This window comes from Centruroides sculpturatus, unplaced genomic scaffold, assembly GCF_000671375.1.
Source record: "Centruroides sculpturatus isolate CEXI.00-Female unplaced genomic scaffold, Cexi_2.0 scaffold1064, whole genome shotgun sequence".
In the NCBI taxonomy this organism is placed as follows: Eukaryota; Metazoa; Arthropoda; class Arachnida; order Scorpiones; family Buthidae; genus Centruroides; species Centruroides sculpturatus.
In genome coordinates, this window is record NW_019385564.1 from 201,410 (window position 1) to 218,019 (window position 16,610).

General features: G+C 38.1%; 1 protein-coding gene across 2 annotated transcripts in view; it reads left to right on the forward strand.

Annotated features, from left to right (window-relative positions):
- Positions 1-9,687: 9,687 nt before the first annotated feature.
- LOC111640160 overlaps positions 9,688-16,610 on the forward strand; it is an 88,461-nt gene continuing 81,538 nt past the window's right edge. The window contains exon 1 of one of the 2 annotated variants that reach the window (XM_023386155.1): positions 9,688-9,809. The gene's annotated coding sequence lies outside the window, so the exon portion shown is untranslated. Of the gene's footprint in view, positions 9,810-10,275; positions 10,396-16,610 lie in introns of those variants that run through there. The other variant, XM_023386157.1, reaches the window with a different exon arrangement.

Below are 16,610 nucleotides of genomic sequence, written 5' to 3' on the forward strand. Positions count from 1 at the left end.
CTTCGAGGAATTAAAAGAGTGACGTCATCACGCCAATGTACCCTTTAATTTTTTTTTTTGTAGATGAGCGGAACATATACTTCTCTGAGCAAAAAATTTTTCTGAGCATATATATATTTATATAAAGTCTTATTTTTTCCTATAAAAATTAAAATAATTAATTATAAAGTAGAGANTAATTAATTACTTAATTTTAATTACTTTTATAAACAATAGTTCGTTTTCGAGTGTATAAACAATAGTTCGAGTTTTCACCCCCTTTCCAATAACGACGTAACTCCTTTCTCGAGATTAAGGAAGAACAGATAGATAGGTGACGACGGTGGGAATATATAGGTGTAACAATTTTTTCCCACAATCTGTTGCCAAAATTTTAAAAAAATTATTATCACATAAAAGCAATTATTCTAGCATTTTTGCAAGTTTTTTTTTTTTATTTAAACACGTCATACGAAGTCTCGGACGTCGAGGTTAGCAACTTCGATTATGTGCGGGGGCCGTCACAACCGGCCTTATCCGACAGATAATTTTCAAATATTAATAGTAGACCGGTATTAATGAGTAGTCGTTGACCATCCTCTCTTCTGGGAGGTCAACGGTTTCTTATATTATAGTATTTCATTTATATAACTACGAAAGTTAAATTTACGTAAGGATTTATCACACCCAGTGACCAATCTAATACCTTCGAAAAATTCTTTATTCCTTTACTGTACGCAATTTAAAGAATTTTTAAAACGTGTTAAGAGTGGGCACTCGATGTGATAAACTCTTACGTAAGATAACTTTCGCAGATATGTAAATCAAATACTATAGTGTAATATAATAGAAAGGTTAGAAGTACGAAATAACCTTAACGTTTGTTTTTATTTTTTGCCCGTGCAACGCCGGGCTTACCCGCTAGTTGTTTATAAAGGTAAGAAACTTATTATAGGAAAACTACTAACGGTAAATAATATATTGTAAGATACTCTTATCGCATCCTGGCAACTAACAGGAAGTGATACAACATAGGAGAAGGTGGTATTATGGAACTCCATTTACATTATAGTGAATTGTAAACAAAGTATCGTAACAACGCCCATATTTTTTGTACTGGTAACTATCAAACTAAATGTTACTAATTGGATTTTTCGCTAGCGTAACTATAAGAATGATTTTTGAAGGCTTCTGTAGAAAAAGTCAAAAAGTAGTTTTGGGGAAGCCGGGTGGTGATACGGAACTCTATTGTATGTTTCCAAAAAAATGCTTTAATGAATTCAAAAACAAACAGGAAAGTAGAAAAAGGTTAATTAATTACAAAATCATTTACTCCAATGTATTTTATCGAACAAGCGCTATAATAATAAAAAAATATGATCTCCGTCAATAATATATATTCCACCGATATTCTCGGGACAAATTGGCCTTCTAACTAGTGTCGTTTTCACAAATTGCCGCCAACGAATGTTTGTTTGCAAAAAGAGAGTTCGCAAAGTAGTTTTTGGCACCTCATAAAATTTTGCAGCTTTCTTCAGCTCAATTTTCTTGTTCCTTTACTATACTCACTGCCTCTGCCATTTTCTCCTGGTTCGGGTTTTCTTTGGCTTGTTCAATTAAGCTCTAAGCATGTGAATATTAAAACAAACAGTTTAAAAGAACACTTATCTATTCAGAACAGTTTATTATTAACCAAAATAACATCAGAATTTAACTACATCTACTTATTTATAGTTTCAGGTATCTACAGTAATACCCCGAAGTTAGGGTGCGACTATGCAGACGCGAATTTAGAGCGAGCGACAGGTTGCGAGCGATTTAGTTTTCGCAAAGGAAAACCACGCACAAACGAGAAGCGAGAAATAACGCTGGCGAGAGCGAATTTCTGGTTCTCGCACATATCTGACAGGTTTTGATATTTATCGCGTCTCGCCTCTTCTCGCCACATATTCTCGCTCGCTCGCGTCTGCATAGTCGCGCCCTTACGCGATAGGTGGGCCCGAGCGATAACCGCGTAAGTCGGGGTATAATTTCGCAATTTGTGTAAAATCCAAGTCGGATGTATGTAAGCTAATAAATGTTCTCGTTAATCTTATCTCGTCTTTTGATTCGTTCACGGTTACGAGAAATCACCACATAGAGTCTCTCGAGTCTCCGTAGATATAACAAACACGGAAATAAATAACACAAAATAAATTGTAGCCATACGTCGATTCCGCGCGACACGTCCGAACACCTAAGCCGAACAATAGTGTGGGGGGAGTGAGTTCGAGAGTCACGTGGCACTCAAACGAAAGACGAATCGACGAGATTTGAAAATCGCGTAAGTCGGAGTAGCGTAAGTCGAGGTATTACTGTATTTCATTCATCCACCGCATACTTTTACAAAAAATTATTCCGTGGTTTGAATTTGTGGGTAATACGGAACCCCGGAGGAGTCGGGTTCCATACTAAAAGCACCGATGGGGTCCGTATTTCGCGCATCGCCACCTTGGGTTAACTTAATTTTTGTCGACACCAAACTTTAAAAACGTGAACATCAGACAGACTGACACGTACTCCTAGGCTTCTAGAACGGGACACGCGCGCCAGGGAACGTACTGTACAACTATTGATACTTGATTTATATTTTAGAAGTAACAAAATTCACTTACCACTCAATAATTTGGAATTGCAAAAAACACAAACTTCCTGTTTCACCGAGCGCAACCGCGTAACTGAAGTGGAAAGCGTTCTCCCCTGGCTATGGATGTCTGTCTAGTTTAGTTCAGCTCCAATTTGCTAGAGTTGGCATCTATTATCCATCTGAAATGGAGAGTTCCATTATACCTGCGAGTTCTATAATACACCTTCTCCTCTATAATAATAAACTCATTGCAGGAGTATTTTTTAGTCCTTATTTAAATTAATTTTAAATTAATTAAGTATTGAAATTTTAATTGAATTATTTTTGCATAAAGTCATACATAAAGACGACACATCCCAAGGACCTTCTTCGTTCGAAGCTATAGAGACTTACATAAAAATAGATATAGTGAAAATTTTTCAGCATCGTTTTTATTGTGGAAGCGCCGTTGCCTCTAATAAAAGGTCGGCGTTTTGATCATTTTTTAAATCTATTTACGATGTCTTAAGAAGCTTTTATTTCTTCAATCTAATTGTTACCTCTTTGACCTGTGAAAAAGGAAAAAGACTCGAAAAATTATACATTTCTATGTAAGTCTCTATAGCTTCAAATGAATTACAGTAGAGAGTCGTTTATCCGAATCAATTGGGGGACTGTGGTTGTTCGGATAACTTATCTTTCGGATAACCGATAGTGTACGAAAAAATATATTAACCTACCCGTGTTGCAATTTTTCTCCGTTGCGTGTCGCTTCGCGTTGAATTTTCGTCGATGTTAAGCCTAATGTAAACTTTTTAAAATAATAATCGTGGCTATTGTATCGTTAAAAATTACTTCTTTATTTTTTACAAACGAAATAAATATATTGAAAAATATAAAAACAAAAAAAATTATACTTTAGAAGTTATCTAGTATCGAAAACGTTCGATTCAGCAGGACACACAGTCCTCAGAAAAACACCACACAAAAGTGCCAGTGCTGCCAGCTAAAAACACGCATCAACAACAAAAAATATTGGAGTAGCCCAAGATATAGCCAAAGATTGCAGCGCCACAACACTAGCGAAAATTTAAATTTGCCAACTGGAATTCTTTCGGATAAACGACGCTCCACTGTATTTCTGCATAGTGATAAATTATTAGAGTGTAATTAAAGAGTTGTAGGAAAATTCGACCCGTTCGGGATTGATAATCCTGACAATCCGAAAAATGTCCACTAGTGGTCGAGTGGATAAAGTCACCAAACACTAGTCGTGGCTTTACTCTTCATCAACGGTTGGCCGAGTGGAATTTGTGTCTAACACACTTTTTCCATAGAAATCCCTCCCAGGACCACACCACGGACCACAATTGTATGTATGTATACATACGCACAATCTGGGAAAACCATTCGCACGAAACGTTTAACCGTCAAAGATTTTGTACGTAACACAACAGAGCAAGAGATGTTTTGTTAAATGCCATCCGAGCACTAACTTGTAAGAAGGCAGAAAGAGTTAAACGAAAAGACCGTGAAAATTTTCTATCTCGGTTATATAGAATTCCATCTCACATCACACGTTACGGGTCTGGCAAAAATCTCTTACTACTATAAGAAAAAAATATATATATATANATTTTCTTAATTAATTAAGTACAATAAGAAAAATTATTAATTAATAATAAAACGATTTTATTATTTTTTCTCATTATACGATTTCATTACAATCGCGGAATCGAAAAAGGAAGTAAAACTGATTTTTGCATTAATGCGTTTATTGTTTTTTGAATATTTTGCCTGCGAAAATTACTTGGATATTATTTTCCTTAAAATATCGTGGAAATAAGGTAGGTTGAAAAAGAATCTATTTATCGCACGTGTACTGTATATGAGCTTCAAAATAAATAAATAATCGATTTTATCAAACGATGAGAGCAGCTGATAAATTGTATCGTGTGCAATATTTTACACCCCCAAGTAAAATACTGTAGGTCTACGGTAACATCAATTTTGTTTTTTCCACAGTTAAACTTCGCCGCTAATTGCTGTTGTGATAACTTTAATACGATCTTCTAACGACAGCGCTTTGCATTTCTTTCATTTTTCGGACATTTTCCAACAAACTGAAATGTCTAGCAACAAACTTTGTTGCTAGACTAATTTATTAACACCTGCACCTAATTTCGAGGGTGGGAGAAGTGCCTGGGATGGGATCGAACGAGAGTTTAGACCAGATATATTCGCGAAAGTGGTCGCTTATTACAGGTGTTATATGTTGTTTCGAACCAAAAATCGATGCCCGCGGTCGCGTTACACGGGTGGTCGTTTAATACAGGTAACTTATACGAAGACTCTATGGATAAACTATTCCGTGCCATACATTTTTGCCCGTTTTGACGGGTGCCCGTCGAATGCGGGTGGTCGCCTAAGCAGTTTTCACTGTATATTGCTTTGATATTAAATTTATTTGAAGTTCTATCAAATTGAATAAAAGAATTTTTAGTGTTTTTAACATTTAACTAATAATAATTCAATGAATAATAATTGAATATTTCCTCAATTGTTTATAAAGATAAGAAACTTATTATAGGAAAACTACTAATGGTAATATATTGTAAGTTACTCTTATCACATCCTGGCAGCTAACAGGAAGTGATATAATATCGTAATAAACTCATTTCAGGAGTATTTTCCAGTCCTTATTTAAACGAAAAGACCGTGAAAAATTTCTCTCTCGGTTATGTAGAATTCCATCTCTCATCACACGTTACGGGTCTGGCAAAAATCTCTTACTACTATAAGAAAAAAAATTATATACTGGTGTGAAAATGTACAGCGCGGACAGGAAAACACAGACACGTTTTACTAATTAAACAAGTTTAATTTCGCGCTAACATTAATATATACAGAATAAGTTCGGATTCCCGCTGTTTACCTACACTTTTCCAAAGTCCCGAGCGATCAGATATGCCAATAGACTGGTAGTTAATTTTGCGATAACTACCTCCCGACAATACTATTTGCGCGCGTAAACTTAAAGTAAAAGATAGGAAAGGTAGAAGGGGAAGTAAGAAGGACTAAAGGACAGAGAGTACCCAATTTTTCTGTTAATTCTCCACCGTTCCTCGTCTCTGCTTCTCTCTGCAGCCGTTCTCTTTTTCGAACAATTCGAGTCCGTTTCGGGGTTTCCCTTTCTATAGCCAACGATCGGAGCCTTCTGCCGATCCGATTCTTATGGCCTCCTCCTGCAGCGCTTCCCGACTTTCCGTTTCGGAGTCTGCTGCCGCTCGTCCTTCTCTCTCGGAGTCCCGCCCAAGAATGTCGAAAAACCCTTTGTTTTCCGTCTCTTCCTGCCCCGTTTTTCGCTTTTGTTCTAAGGCTACCCCCTGATGGGTTAGGGGTGAGTCGAGTTCTCGGAAGTTCGAGACAAAGGAACAAAGAAATCGGAAGGAAGGAAAGTTCTAGAATTTAAATTAAGGCCCTGTACACACTAGGCGTTTTTCAACGCGCGTTTTGCGAGCGCTTATAAATTTNCAAAACAAACAGAAAAAAAAATTGGATAAAGATTACTATAAAGTCAAACAAAGTAAAAAATTGCTGAATTTTATCACTAAAATACATCTTAATCCAAAAATACATCTTAATATTTTTGGACACAAAGGTTCATCCGAGAAACTTCACAATTTTATTTAAATTATATCAATTTTATCACTTAGCATTTAAGATTGACTTTCTTGCTTTAAAACATTAAATTATTGTTACAGAATACACCAATAAAATGTTAGAATTATGAAAAAATTAAAACGTGCCATTTCTAAGGCTGCGTACACACTAGGCGTTTTAATAAATGCGTGTTAGCTCGGCGTTCGACGAGCGTTTAACGCGCGTTGAAAAACGCCTAGTGTGTACAGGGCCTAAACTAAAACTATACGGACTAATAATAATATATAATAATAATAAAAGAAAACAGGCGTGTAGCCACACAGGCTTAGGATCTCCAAAACAGATATATAATCGAATATTATTTTGGTTAAAATATTTACAGTTATGAAGGAGAAAAAAGGTAAGTGCACTGTTACCGTAAACTCTGGTACACTGACGTAGACACCTCCTTTCGGCGGTGCAATGAACATCCCCCTCACCACATACGTAGTTTGGGATAAGCGGTAGGTTGATAGTTCGTTGTTTTTCTAATCGGTGTTAGAGCCACGGCTACAGCAGACCTCCCGCTAACATATAACACGTTTCATTTCTTCCTATAATTACTTGATAAATGAAGTTATAATCATCTATCAATGCCAATAAATCAAATACATAATTTCTATTTTGATAATTGTAAAATTTGCANTTGTTTTTCTAATCGGTGTTAGAGCCACGGCTACAGCAGACCTCCCGCTAACATATAACACGTTTCCGCTATATATATCAGTAGTTTGGAGTGAAATCGATCAAAGGGTGTTTATGAATTGATGATAAATGTTTAGCTTTATTTTTTAAGATTTTATTTCGTGTCAATGCAAAACAGTCGACAAAGGAGACAAACCAGAAGTCTTCTTAGCTACGTTATTAACAAATGCTTGTAATTTTTAAAATGAAGTAAAATTTATACGAATGGTTATTAAAGTTACACGTACACGATAGCAACGTCATAGCTCGCGTATGTAGAGATAGGTGTAGTTGTATACTCAGTAGCGTAGCGTGAGTGTCAGCCGCCCGGGGCGGAGGAATATTTCGCCGCACCCTTATTTAGGTATCTCAGTTTAAAAGACTAAAATTCAGTTTCGTCACAGAATAAGTAATGAAAAATTCTGTGCTCATTTCAATCGTTCCGAATCGTAGGTGCGACAAAAATATGAAATGAAATGGTTCAAACTTTTAAAAGATATTATTTATTCCGAAATTTTGCCGCCCCTGCCGCCCCCACTACGCTACTCCATTATGTATACATAATACGTCGATATTATTTAGCACAGTTTCCTTTGTTCTTTGTCGTGCATACCGGTATTTAAAAAAATAAATAAATAAATACTTTTTCAGAAGTTTAGGGATATCTCCCCTAAACTTCTGAAAAAGTATCTACTTCATTCAATTTATTTAATAGATTAATTTAGCTTATTTAATGAACCAAGATCGACAAGTATGTACTAATGCATTTCCGATCCTCAAAAACGACAGGTTCCATGCAAAAGCCTAGGATGTGTATACTTAAATCCGTCACTCTTCAAGTATCTCTTATTGAGTGATATTGATATTAATACCTTATTTTCTCAATTTTCAAAGCTTATATTTTTAAATTTGAATACTGTACTTTTATTTTTTACTTACTAGTGGTCGAGTAGTTCTAAGGCCGGATGGCCGAGCCGTCAAGGTGACAGCCTTGGACCCGGTGGCGCTCTGGGGACCCGGGATCGATCAGGAAGGATTCAAAAATTCCCAGAAATTTTTCGGTTGTGTGGTCCGTCTGGATACGTAGGACCCTGTCCCTCACCGCCCCGTTCTGAGCCTGGCCTAACCCATAATGGGCTTACTTAAAAAGGCTCCTCTTGTTGCCTACAGGGCGGAGTTTAAAAAAAAAAAAAAAAGTGGTCGAGTGGTAAAATCACTAAGCATTGGTAGTGGCCCACCGGCGGCCGAGTGGACTCCGTCTCCGCTTGATAGTGGTGACCAGACCCTAAACACCGGAGTTCGATCGGAGGTTCGCGCCTCACTCGGACGAGCTGGCAGCGGGAGTTTTTTCCGGGTTTTCCTCCTTGCCAATGACGCCTGAATAGGGGCCAGCTTTCCCTCCAAGTCCTCCCGGAAGGCATTCTGTCTCCCTTTCTCGCGGGGGTCGTCTCTTATAAGACCGGCTTTGGTTACTTAGTGACCTCTCTTCTGTCTTCCTCGGATTGGTCGTCTTCTATAAGACCGACTCTTCCTTCCTGTTTCTTCCGGAGTGAAAAGCTGAGAGCTATACTACTCCTCTGTGACGATGATGATGATGAAGCATTGGTAGTTGGTTACGTGTTCAAACTTCACAACAATTAATTATTTCAATATTTAGATATTGAGGAGAGGACAGTCGAGGCAGTTGAGGGACTAGGAATAGAATCCGGGCAGGCAACCCCAGGAATTTTTCATGGGTGGTCTGATCCGAATATGACGGGCTCCGTTTCTAGCCACTAGGTAGCCTCCATTGTAGGGCCTAATCAAACCCATGATGATATGGTTACAAAAACCCTTTTAGTGCCTGAGTCAAAAATGAAAAAAGCTACGACGGTGGAGCGATACACAGAGTAAATAACAAGTAAAATTTTCATTAAATCCGACCCCACTCGTGATACGAGAAACGACCTCTCTTTCTATCTCCCCATCTTCTCCATACCATTAACCACCAAAATTTGATAGCATCAAATTTTGGTGGTTAATGGTATGGAGAAGTGCGTACAAGTTAACGTGCCAAATTTTGTTTCTTAATCTTTACTCCATCCTGAGATATTAAACGAAACAGAAGCAAGCACGCGCGCACATCCATGAAATTAAGACATCCAAACGTCGAGATTTGCAAAAACACTCGGAAGGTCAAATTTGACACGATTACACTACTACTCCGTGTTGTATATAGCTGTATATGTTTAGTTGACATTATCAAATCTTTTAAACACGTTATCAATTGTGATACGGTGCAGATCATACTATAAAATAAAGTAAATCCTGTCTGTCGCCAGACGCCTTTCCAATGATTTTGTGATAGTAGCGGTAGATTCCTATGAATTGTGGGTTGTTGTGGTTTACTCAGATACTTCTTAGCATTTGAGTAAACCACTACCACCCACACGTAAATCCCCTAAACAAACATCGATGCCACACACACGTAAAGATACAGCTGAGCAAATCCTTAAAACATTTCTCTCATAGAGCATCGGTGTAATCATATGACTCGCTGTATAATTAAAGCGGTACCCGTATGTATAAAATTCAATTTTAAAAGCTTGTAATTAATTGGCTGAAAATATTTCATTCGCGTCTTAATAACACAATCGAAAATAAGAGAACTACAATCTACTCCCGAAGCGAGAGTTTTCGCCTGATTACTGCGCAGAAGCTACCCTCTACCTTTTACCTAGCGGAGGAATTTCGCATAAAGGAACGAAGCTCTATCTGCATCTAGACCTATTTTTGGCATGTGAAAAAGAATATCTGTACCCAATTCGAACGACCGAATATATTTTCTCAACTCAAATTCGTAAGTAATTGTGTGATTTTTATGAAATATCAAAAATATCGAATAATAATATAATGCAGGCCATAAAAAATTGTGTATAGAAACAGTTTAAGTAAATATTTTTATAACACGCGGATCTACTTTTTTTACATTAAAAAAAATTCTTTCTTTCCTTTAAGCACTAATAGGTCCTTTATCCAGGCCCACAGTGTGGACCTGACACTGCAAAAAATTCCCGGGAATTGGATTCTGGAGACCGACGCTCGCAATAAAATAAACTATGCGCTTATTTTTTTAAATTATTTTGGTTAATTTGTGAATTTTAATTACCCGATTTTCAATTTAATATTAATTTAAATTCCAATTACAGTTAGAGTTGACATTTAATTATTCGTCTACACTTGTAATACGAAAATAAATAAATTATTTATTCGTCAAGACCTGAAAATGTAACTGTAGAGACGGCCGTGATCGAGGCGGTTAAGGCCTGACCCTACCGCCTTGAGAGACCAGAGATCGAATTCAGAAAGTAACCTCGCGAATTTTTTGTGGGATGGCCGCACGAAAATATGTCGCCGTAGGTCGACCCAACGTAGCCTGATGTACGGTGAGTACGATTAAAAAGACCCTCTTAGTGTCTGCAGAGAAGAAAACATTTTTTAAATAGATGCAATTATAGCAAAAAGCAATAACGTCGTCTATTATGCAATAATTTAATGCGTTGTTGCTAGGAAGCAAATTAAAATGATGATATTAATAGATTAATTTGCTGATGTTATGCACCATACTGTAAATTATGGTCTTGGGTCACGAGACGGTTACGTGCCAGCCGCAATCGATCGCGATACGTTGTCACGAAACTTGAGCGCAGCTTGTACGCAGATCAGACGAAAGAGCACGAAAAACTGATTCGTTCGATCTGACTTAAATAAAACGTTACTTTTAGAAATGTTTGCAAACGCTCTTTTAACACTATGTAAACTGTTAAGCTAGCAGCCGGACAACGTCGAGTGTATATTCAGAAGCAGCTGACTAGAAAGTTGCTGAATACACAAAAAAATTTTATTATATGATATCGAATATACTATACAGAAATACGTAAAACCTACAGTATTCAACACAGCCAGTAGAATTTGGTAGGTTTTCCGTCCTGCGGGCATTAAGAGGGCCTTTTCCACGCCCATCGCGGGTTTGGCTGAAGCCATAATGGACGCTTCCGGGCGGTAAAGGACTCGACCCGACGTATCCAGACCTCCCAAGAAAAATTTTAGAGGTTGCTTGGTCCCTCAGAGCGGAAGGTGGCGCAAATACAGTAATTACACAAACTCTTAATACACGTAGCATTTTTTGTTAAATATTAAACTAATTTAATATTTGACTTCATATATATAACATGTCTCTTAAACGAAGATTGATTAAAAGATATGTTATATGATTTATTTATAATTTATAATTAATCTTCCTGGAATAAAACAATACTATCAGTTTTATACATGATGATAATAGTTTTTCCTCTGATCGGAATTAAATATCTATGAAAATATGTTTTTCATATAACCGATTACTTTTAATCGATCTATTTTTACGTAATTAACACGATTACGGAGATAGAGATAGCCGATTGCGGAGACAACGTTTAGAGGCCGACCGCGGTTCACAACAATTTCATTGCAGAGACGGCGTTTCTCGCTTGCCACAGTTTAGACAGCGATTAGAAACAAGTTATTCGACCTACTTTCTACACTCCTTCGATAGAGGGTTTACGCACCATTTTACTTGAGTGGAAGTCGCCGTATTCATTTGTTGCTGGCAAAGTTTATATTATAATGGATATTGTTCATTTAATTTAATAAATCTTGTAAACGGGACGAATCAAGAAAATTATTCATCTCGACAAATACGGAGAGGGTAATACGAGATCGGAATAATCTTTAGAAATCTATTCTCAAGACGAATTTCCAATTCGGTATAGATTTTGTAAATCTGGATCCGTTCGTATTTTAAATCGTATTGGCGACGAAATTACGCATCTAGATGGAAGAGGATTGCCAATAACTACTGAACAATTGTTGACGACATTACGATTTTATGCCACCGAAAGCTTCCAGAGGGTAGCCGGTGATCATATAGGAGTTCACGTCTCTACTGTGTGTAGGTGTCTGTCAAACTACCATTAAATAAATTTAAAAAGTTTTTTGTATAGTGATAGAGACGTTTATAATAAGAATAAAGTCTTGTTGCAAGCAAACCGACAAGGGAAACGACGAAGAAAATTCGTTCTATATCAACTCCCATGCAATTTTTTTCATCCCCAGAATACGATTGTTGTAACTTTTCTCTTCAACTGCAGGATGATTTTTTAATAGTGTTGCAACGAATAGTATATTCGGCCTCGGGCCGAATAGCCGAATATTCAGCCAAACTATTCGGCTCGATTAACGCACGTACGAAAATTGGCGCGCAAACCGCATTATGGCAAGGACCCCGCTCTCTATTGCCCGCTGTCACTACGCTTGGCCAATCGCGTTAATTCTTGACAGTCGTAGCGGACAGACACGAGCGTCGTGGCAGTATCTGATAAATACAGTGATACCTCAGGATACGAAATTAATCCGTTCCGAAACAGAGATCGTATCATGAAAATGTCGTATGGTGAATCATTTTTTCCCATACGATTACACGTAAAACCAAATAATCCGTTCCAACACGAATAACACACTCAAATTAAAGCTAAGTGGTAAATTAAAAAAAAATAACTATAGTAAGGAAAACACTGAAAATGCGTTTTGTAGTTGTAAATGTATAAATAACCATAATAGAGTAATAATTGATTTTAAAAAAATGTTTTATTTGCACTTTACCTTTGAGGATAGACGACGGTGGAGGTGTAAACTGGTGGCGGAAGAGTGGGAGAAGGGAAATGATACTAAAACTTAACTTCCATAACATAATGTAACAATAACTTAAAAATAACTTAGAAAAGATATAAAAATTAGTGTTGTTTTACATATATATATTTTTACTTTTTATTCACTGCTTTTTGCTTTCTTTCCTTCATTTTCACTGTATAATGGTCGCTTGGTAAAATATCTATGCAAACAGGTTTGGCTTTGCCTACTTTTTAAAATGTTTCTAAAATGACTTAGGCAAATGCCATTACTCCGAGCAGCAATACGGCCAGTATGAACCTTTTCGGGATGTTTCTTTTCAATAAAATCAGTCACTTTCTGATAATACCTCAAGATTTCCTTTATCGAGGGAGATCCTTCCACGACGAAGCAAACACATGGACTGAGACCGATGAACAGAAGTGAATAAAAAATAGCGCTGCGAACTAATGTAACGTCGTATGGTGAGTTTTTGTTCGTATCGTGGAGCAAAAATATGTTCGAATTTCATGTCGTATCCTGAAAATTTCGTATGCTGGGGCGTTCGTATCCTGAGGTACCACTGTAATGATATCAAATGTGGATAACAACGAAATGACCTACACGGGTAAATAACGGAAATAGAACAGAGAAGGACCGCGAAGTAAAAATGTGAAAATAAATATGAAATTGAGTCGATAACATAATCGAACAAGTCGAGGCAGCTTATTGGCACGAAATTCGCGGCCGTCAATGCCAAACAATTGTTGTCATAGACTTCGGAAAGCTAAATACTTGTATTGAAAGTCACTTAGCGTGCACGGGAGAAAGCCCGGGGTCGTTCGGGCTACCGTGCTGTCTTGAATCTGCAAAATCGTAACTGCGACTTACATCGACGTCCTATCTGTCTCTTTTCTCCGTTATCATCGGGCTACGAGTTACGTAATTGTAAAATGGGAAATCTACGACGGAAAAGTGACGAATCGAAAGTATCGTTAGTGCGTATTATGATGTACGCGTAGGCATACGTGGACTAGAGCGATAAAGGAAAGACAAAGGGAAGAGCAAAGACGAGCACTTAAAAAGAAGGATAGGCAGGGTCAGACCCTCACATATGTGCGACTATTCTCGAACGAATAGGTGTGTACGTGTGCTGATCTTTGTAATTATAAATTGTGAATACGTGTGACTAATATTTTATTTTTTATTTTGTGCGTGTTATAAGTTATAAATAAATATAAACGAACAACACTAACTCGATAACATTAAATCTAAATACCAAAATGATTAATTTACTGTGTTTTTGTTATTTATTTATCCTGTTTTTAAGTATTCGGTATTCGGCCGAATAGCGATTAATGATTATTTTTTCTGCTGAGTACAGGTTTTGTTGTCTCATTTATAATTGCATACCCTGTAGTAGGTAGGTTTAAAGTAGCAATCTAGCCGCCAATATTATGCGGCCAGATTGCTACTTGTCTAGAGGACCCGAGATCTTTTTAAAGTCATTTTTTTAATACAACGGGTTCCATGAAATACTATACCGTAATAAGAGAGGAAAGCCCACCAGTGGCCGAATGGATAAAATCACTGACACTGGTAATTGGTCAACCTCACCAATGGGCTGGCTGTAAAGTTCTCCGGGTTTCTTCATATTAATAACAACCTAAATAGAAGCCAATTTCCGGGAGACATCCCCCTTCGGCAGATCGTCCACGTGTCGTGTTTCCTTATACGAATAAAAAATAAAAATAAATTACAGAGAGGGAGTTTGCCAAAGGACACAATTGTACGCAACAGGACGAAAGGGATCAAAAGTGGCTCGAAAATTCTACGCGTAATTAATGAATGCACAGCTTAGCACAGCACAACACAGCTCAGTTTAGTTCAGCTTAGTTCACAGTTCTCCTACGAAATCTCTGACCTCGGTGTTCTCGTCCTCCCACGAGAACGCTGAGCACACGACCTCATCCATTCACTTTCCAGAATGAACTAAACCCCGTCAAGTTAATAGAAATAGTAAGTTCAACGAAGCTTACAGATGAAGAAAACTTCCCCTTTGCGGTAATATAATCCGATCTTTCAAATATAAATGGCCTTCACAAACGTGTGACGGGGTCGACCGGAGTCCCGGAAAATCATGTTCGCGGCACCACCTGACATCATAGTCCCTAAGTCCTTCAGGTCACGTGGTGCCGCGTGTAAGCGGGCAATGTACAGTTCTATGTTGTTTTCTTGAGTGAAAAGGGCTATAAGCAGAGTTGACAGATTGGTGTTCCCCCAAAATGGGGAATTTTCTAATCATATGGCCGAGGTCGTTAAGGCAACAGCCTACACTCTTGGGAGATCCGGGTTCAAATCCGACGCGAGTAACAACAGGAATTTTTCCGTCTCTCACTATAACCCTCATTGTGACTGACAGAAGTCACGTTGGGTATGAAAAAAACCTATTAGAATCACAGGGCTGAGAGTTAAAAAAAAAAATAGTTGAGAAAGAATGGGAAGGAATCGTGAATCTGAGTTCTGAGTCTCTACTTCTACATCTGTCGGTTAACGGTTAAGGAACCGAATAGGTCCAGTCAACTTTACCGCACTGTGCTAAAGTGTGCTGTGTTTTTTGTTCGCGGAACGTGCCCACAAATACTCTGGCCGCGAAGGATAAAGGCAAAATTTCAGAAATTGATATAATAAAGTGAGCTTTATTTTGTTAGGAAACGTGTTGAAAACGAACGCCTTCGACGGCAATGCAAAGAGGTAGACGGTCGAGTATGGCGTCACGGATGGCTCAGCATTCATAGTGTCACCATTTCACGAGCCTGTCGTATTTCGAATAGTTCTCTACAATATCACGCAGCGCGTTAGCGGCCGGATGACCGAGCGGTCAAGATGGCAGCCTACTGCTCTGGGGGACCCGGGTTCGATCCGAACGGGTCGAAAAATCCCCAGGAATTTTTCGGGGTGGTCCGTTCGGATATGTCGGGCCCCGTCCCTTACTACCCGGCAGCCCCATTGGTGGCCTGGCCGAACTCATAATGGGCTTGCAAAAAGAGGCCCTCTTAGTGCCCACAGGGCGGAAAGAGTTTTAAAAAATATATATATATATATCACGCAGCGCTGCTGAGTACGCATCGTATACCGATGCTTTTATGTGACCCCGAAGGAGAAAATTCCGGGGGTTAAGTCCACGGAGAACGTGGTGACCACGGAACAAGGCCGTATTGCCTTACCTAGCGGTTGTTAAACTTTTCTGCGAAACCTCTGACGCACATCTGTCCGGGAATGAGATGGCGCCATCGTGCTGGTACCAAATCTGCTGTAGTTGTATTGTCACTCGTCCCTTTTGTTGAATGATTTATTTTACAGAATGCACCGATTTATTATTATCGTGGCATTTTTTAAAATGAATTAAGTTGTTGTTCCTGGATAGATATTTAAGAATCTATTACTTTAATGCTGAAACGTGCATGCACTACATGTAACGGGCCAATCTGTATAAATATGTGGGCAACTAGCTGTTACCCGCGACTTCGTCCGCGGAGGTTTTGCAAGCAAACCCCCATTTATATTCAGTATTTCAACGACCATAGTAATTGTTATATAACACCTGCCGCCGAGAATGATGAGAATTGCTGAGAATCAAACAAACTATTTTCAATTTGATCAATTTTCTGGAACGTTTACAATCGTTCTATAATCGAACCAATATGCAATAACAAATTCGAATTTAAAACGGTTCGAACATTTGGAAAATCGAAATGGATAAAAATATTTATAACAATGTCTGAAATGTTATTAATTTAATACACCTAAGTACTCGATGAAAACTATATTCTCTCCCTCACCCCCCGCGGGGAAATTTCTAAAAATCCCTTCTTAGTGTACATTCTCATGGCATACCCTACTACAACGCAGATAAAAACAAAAAATCGCATCTAAAATAGCGCAGTAGAAGCCG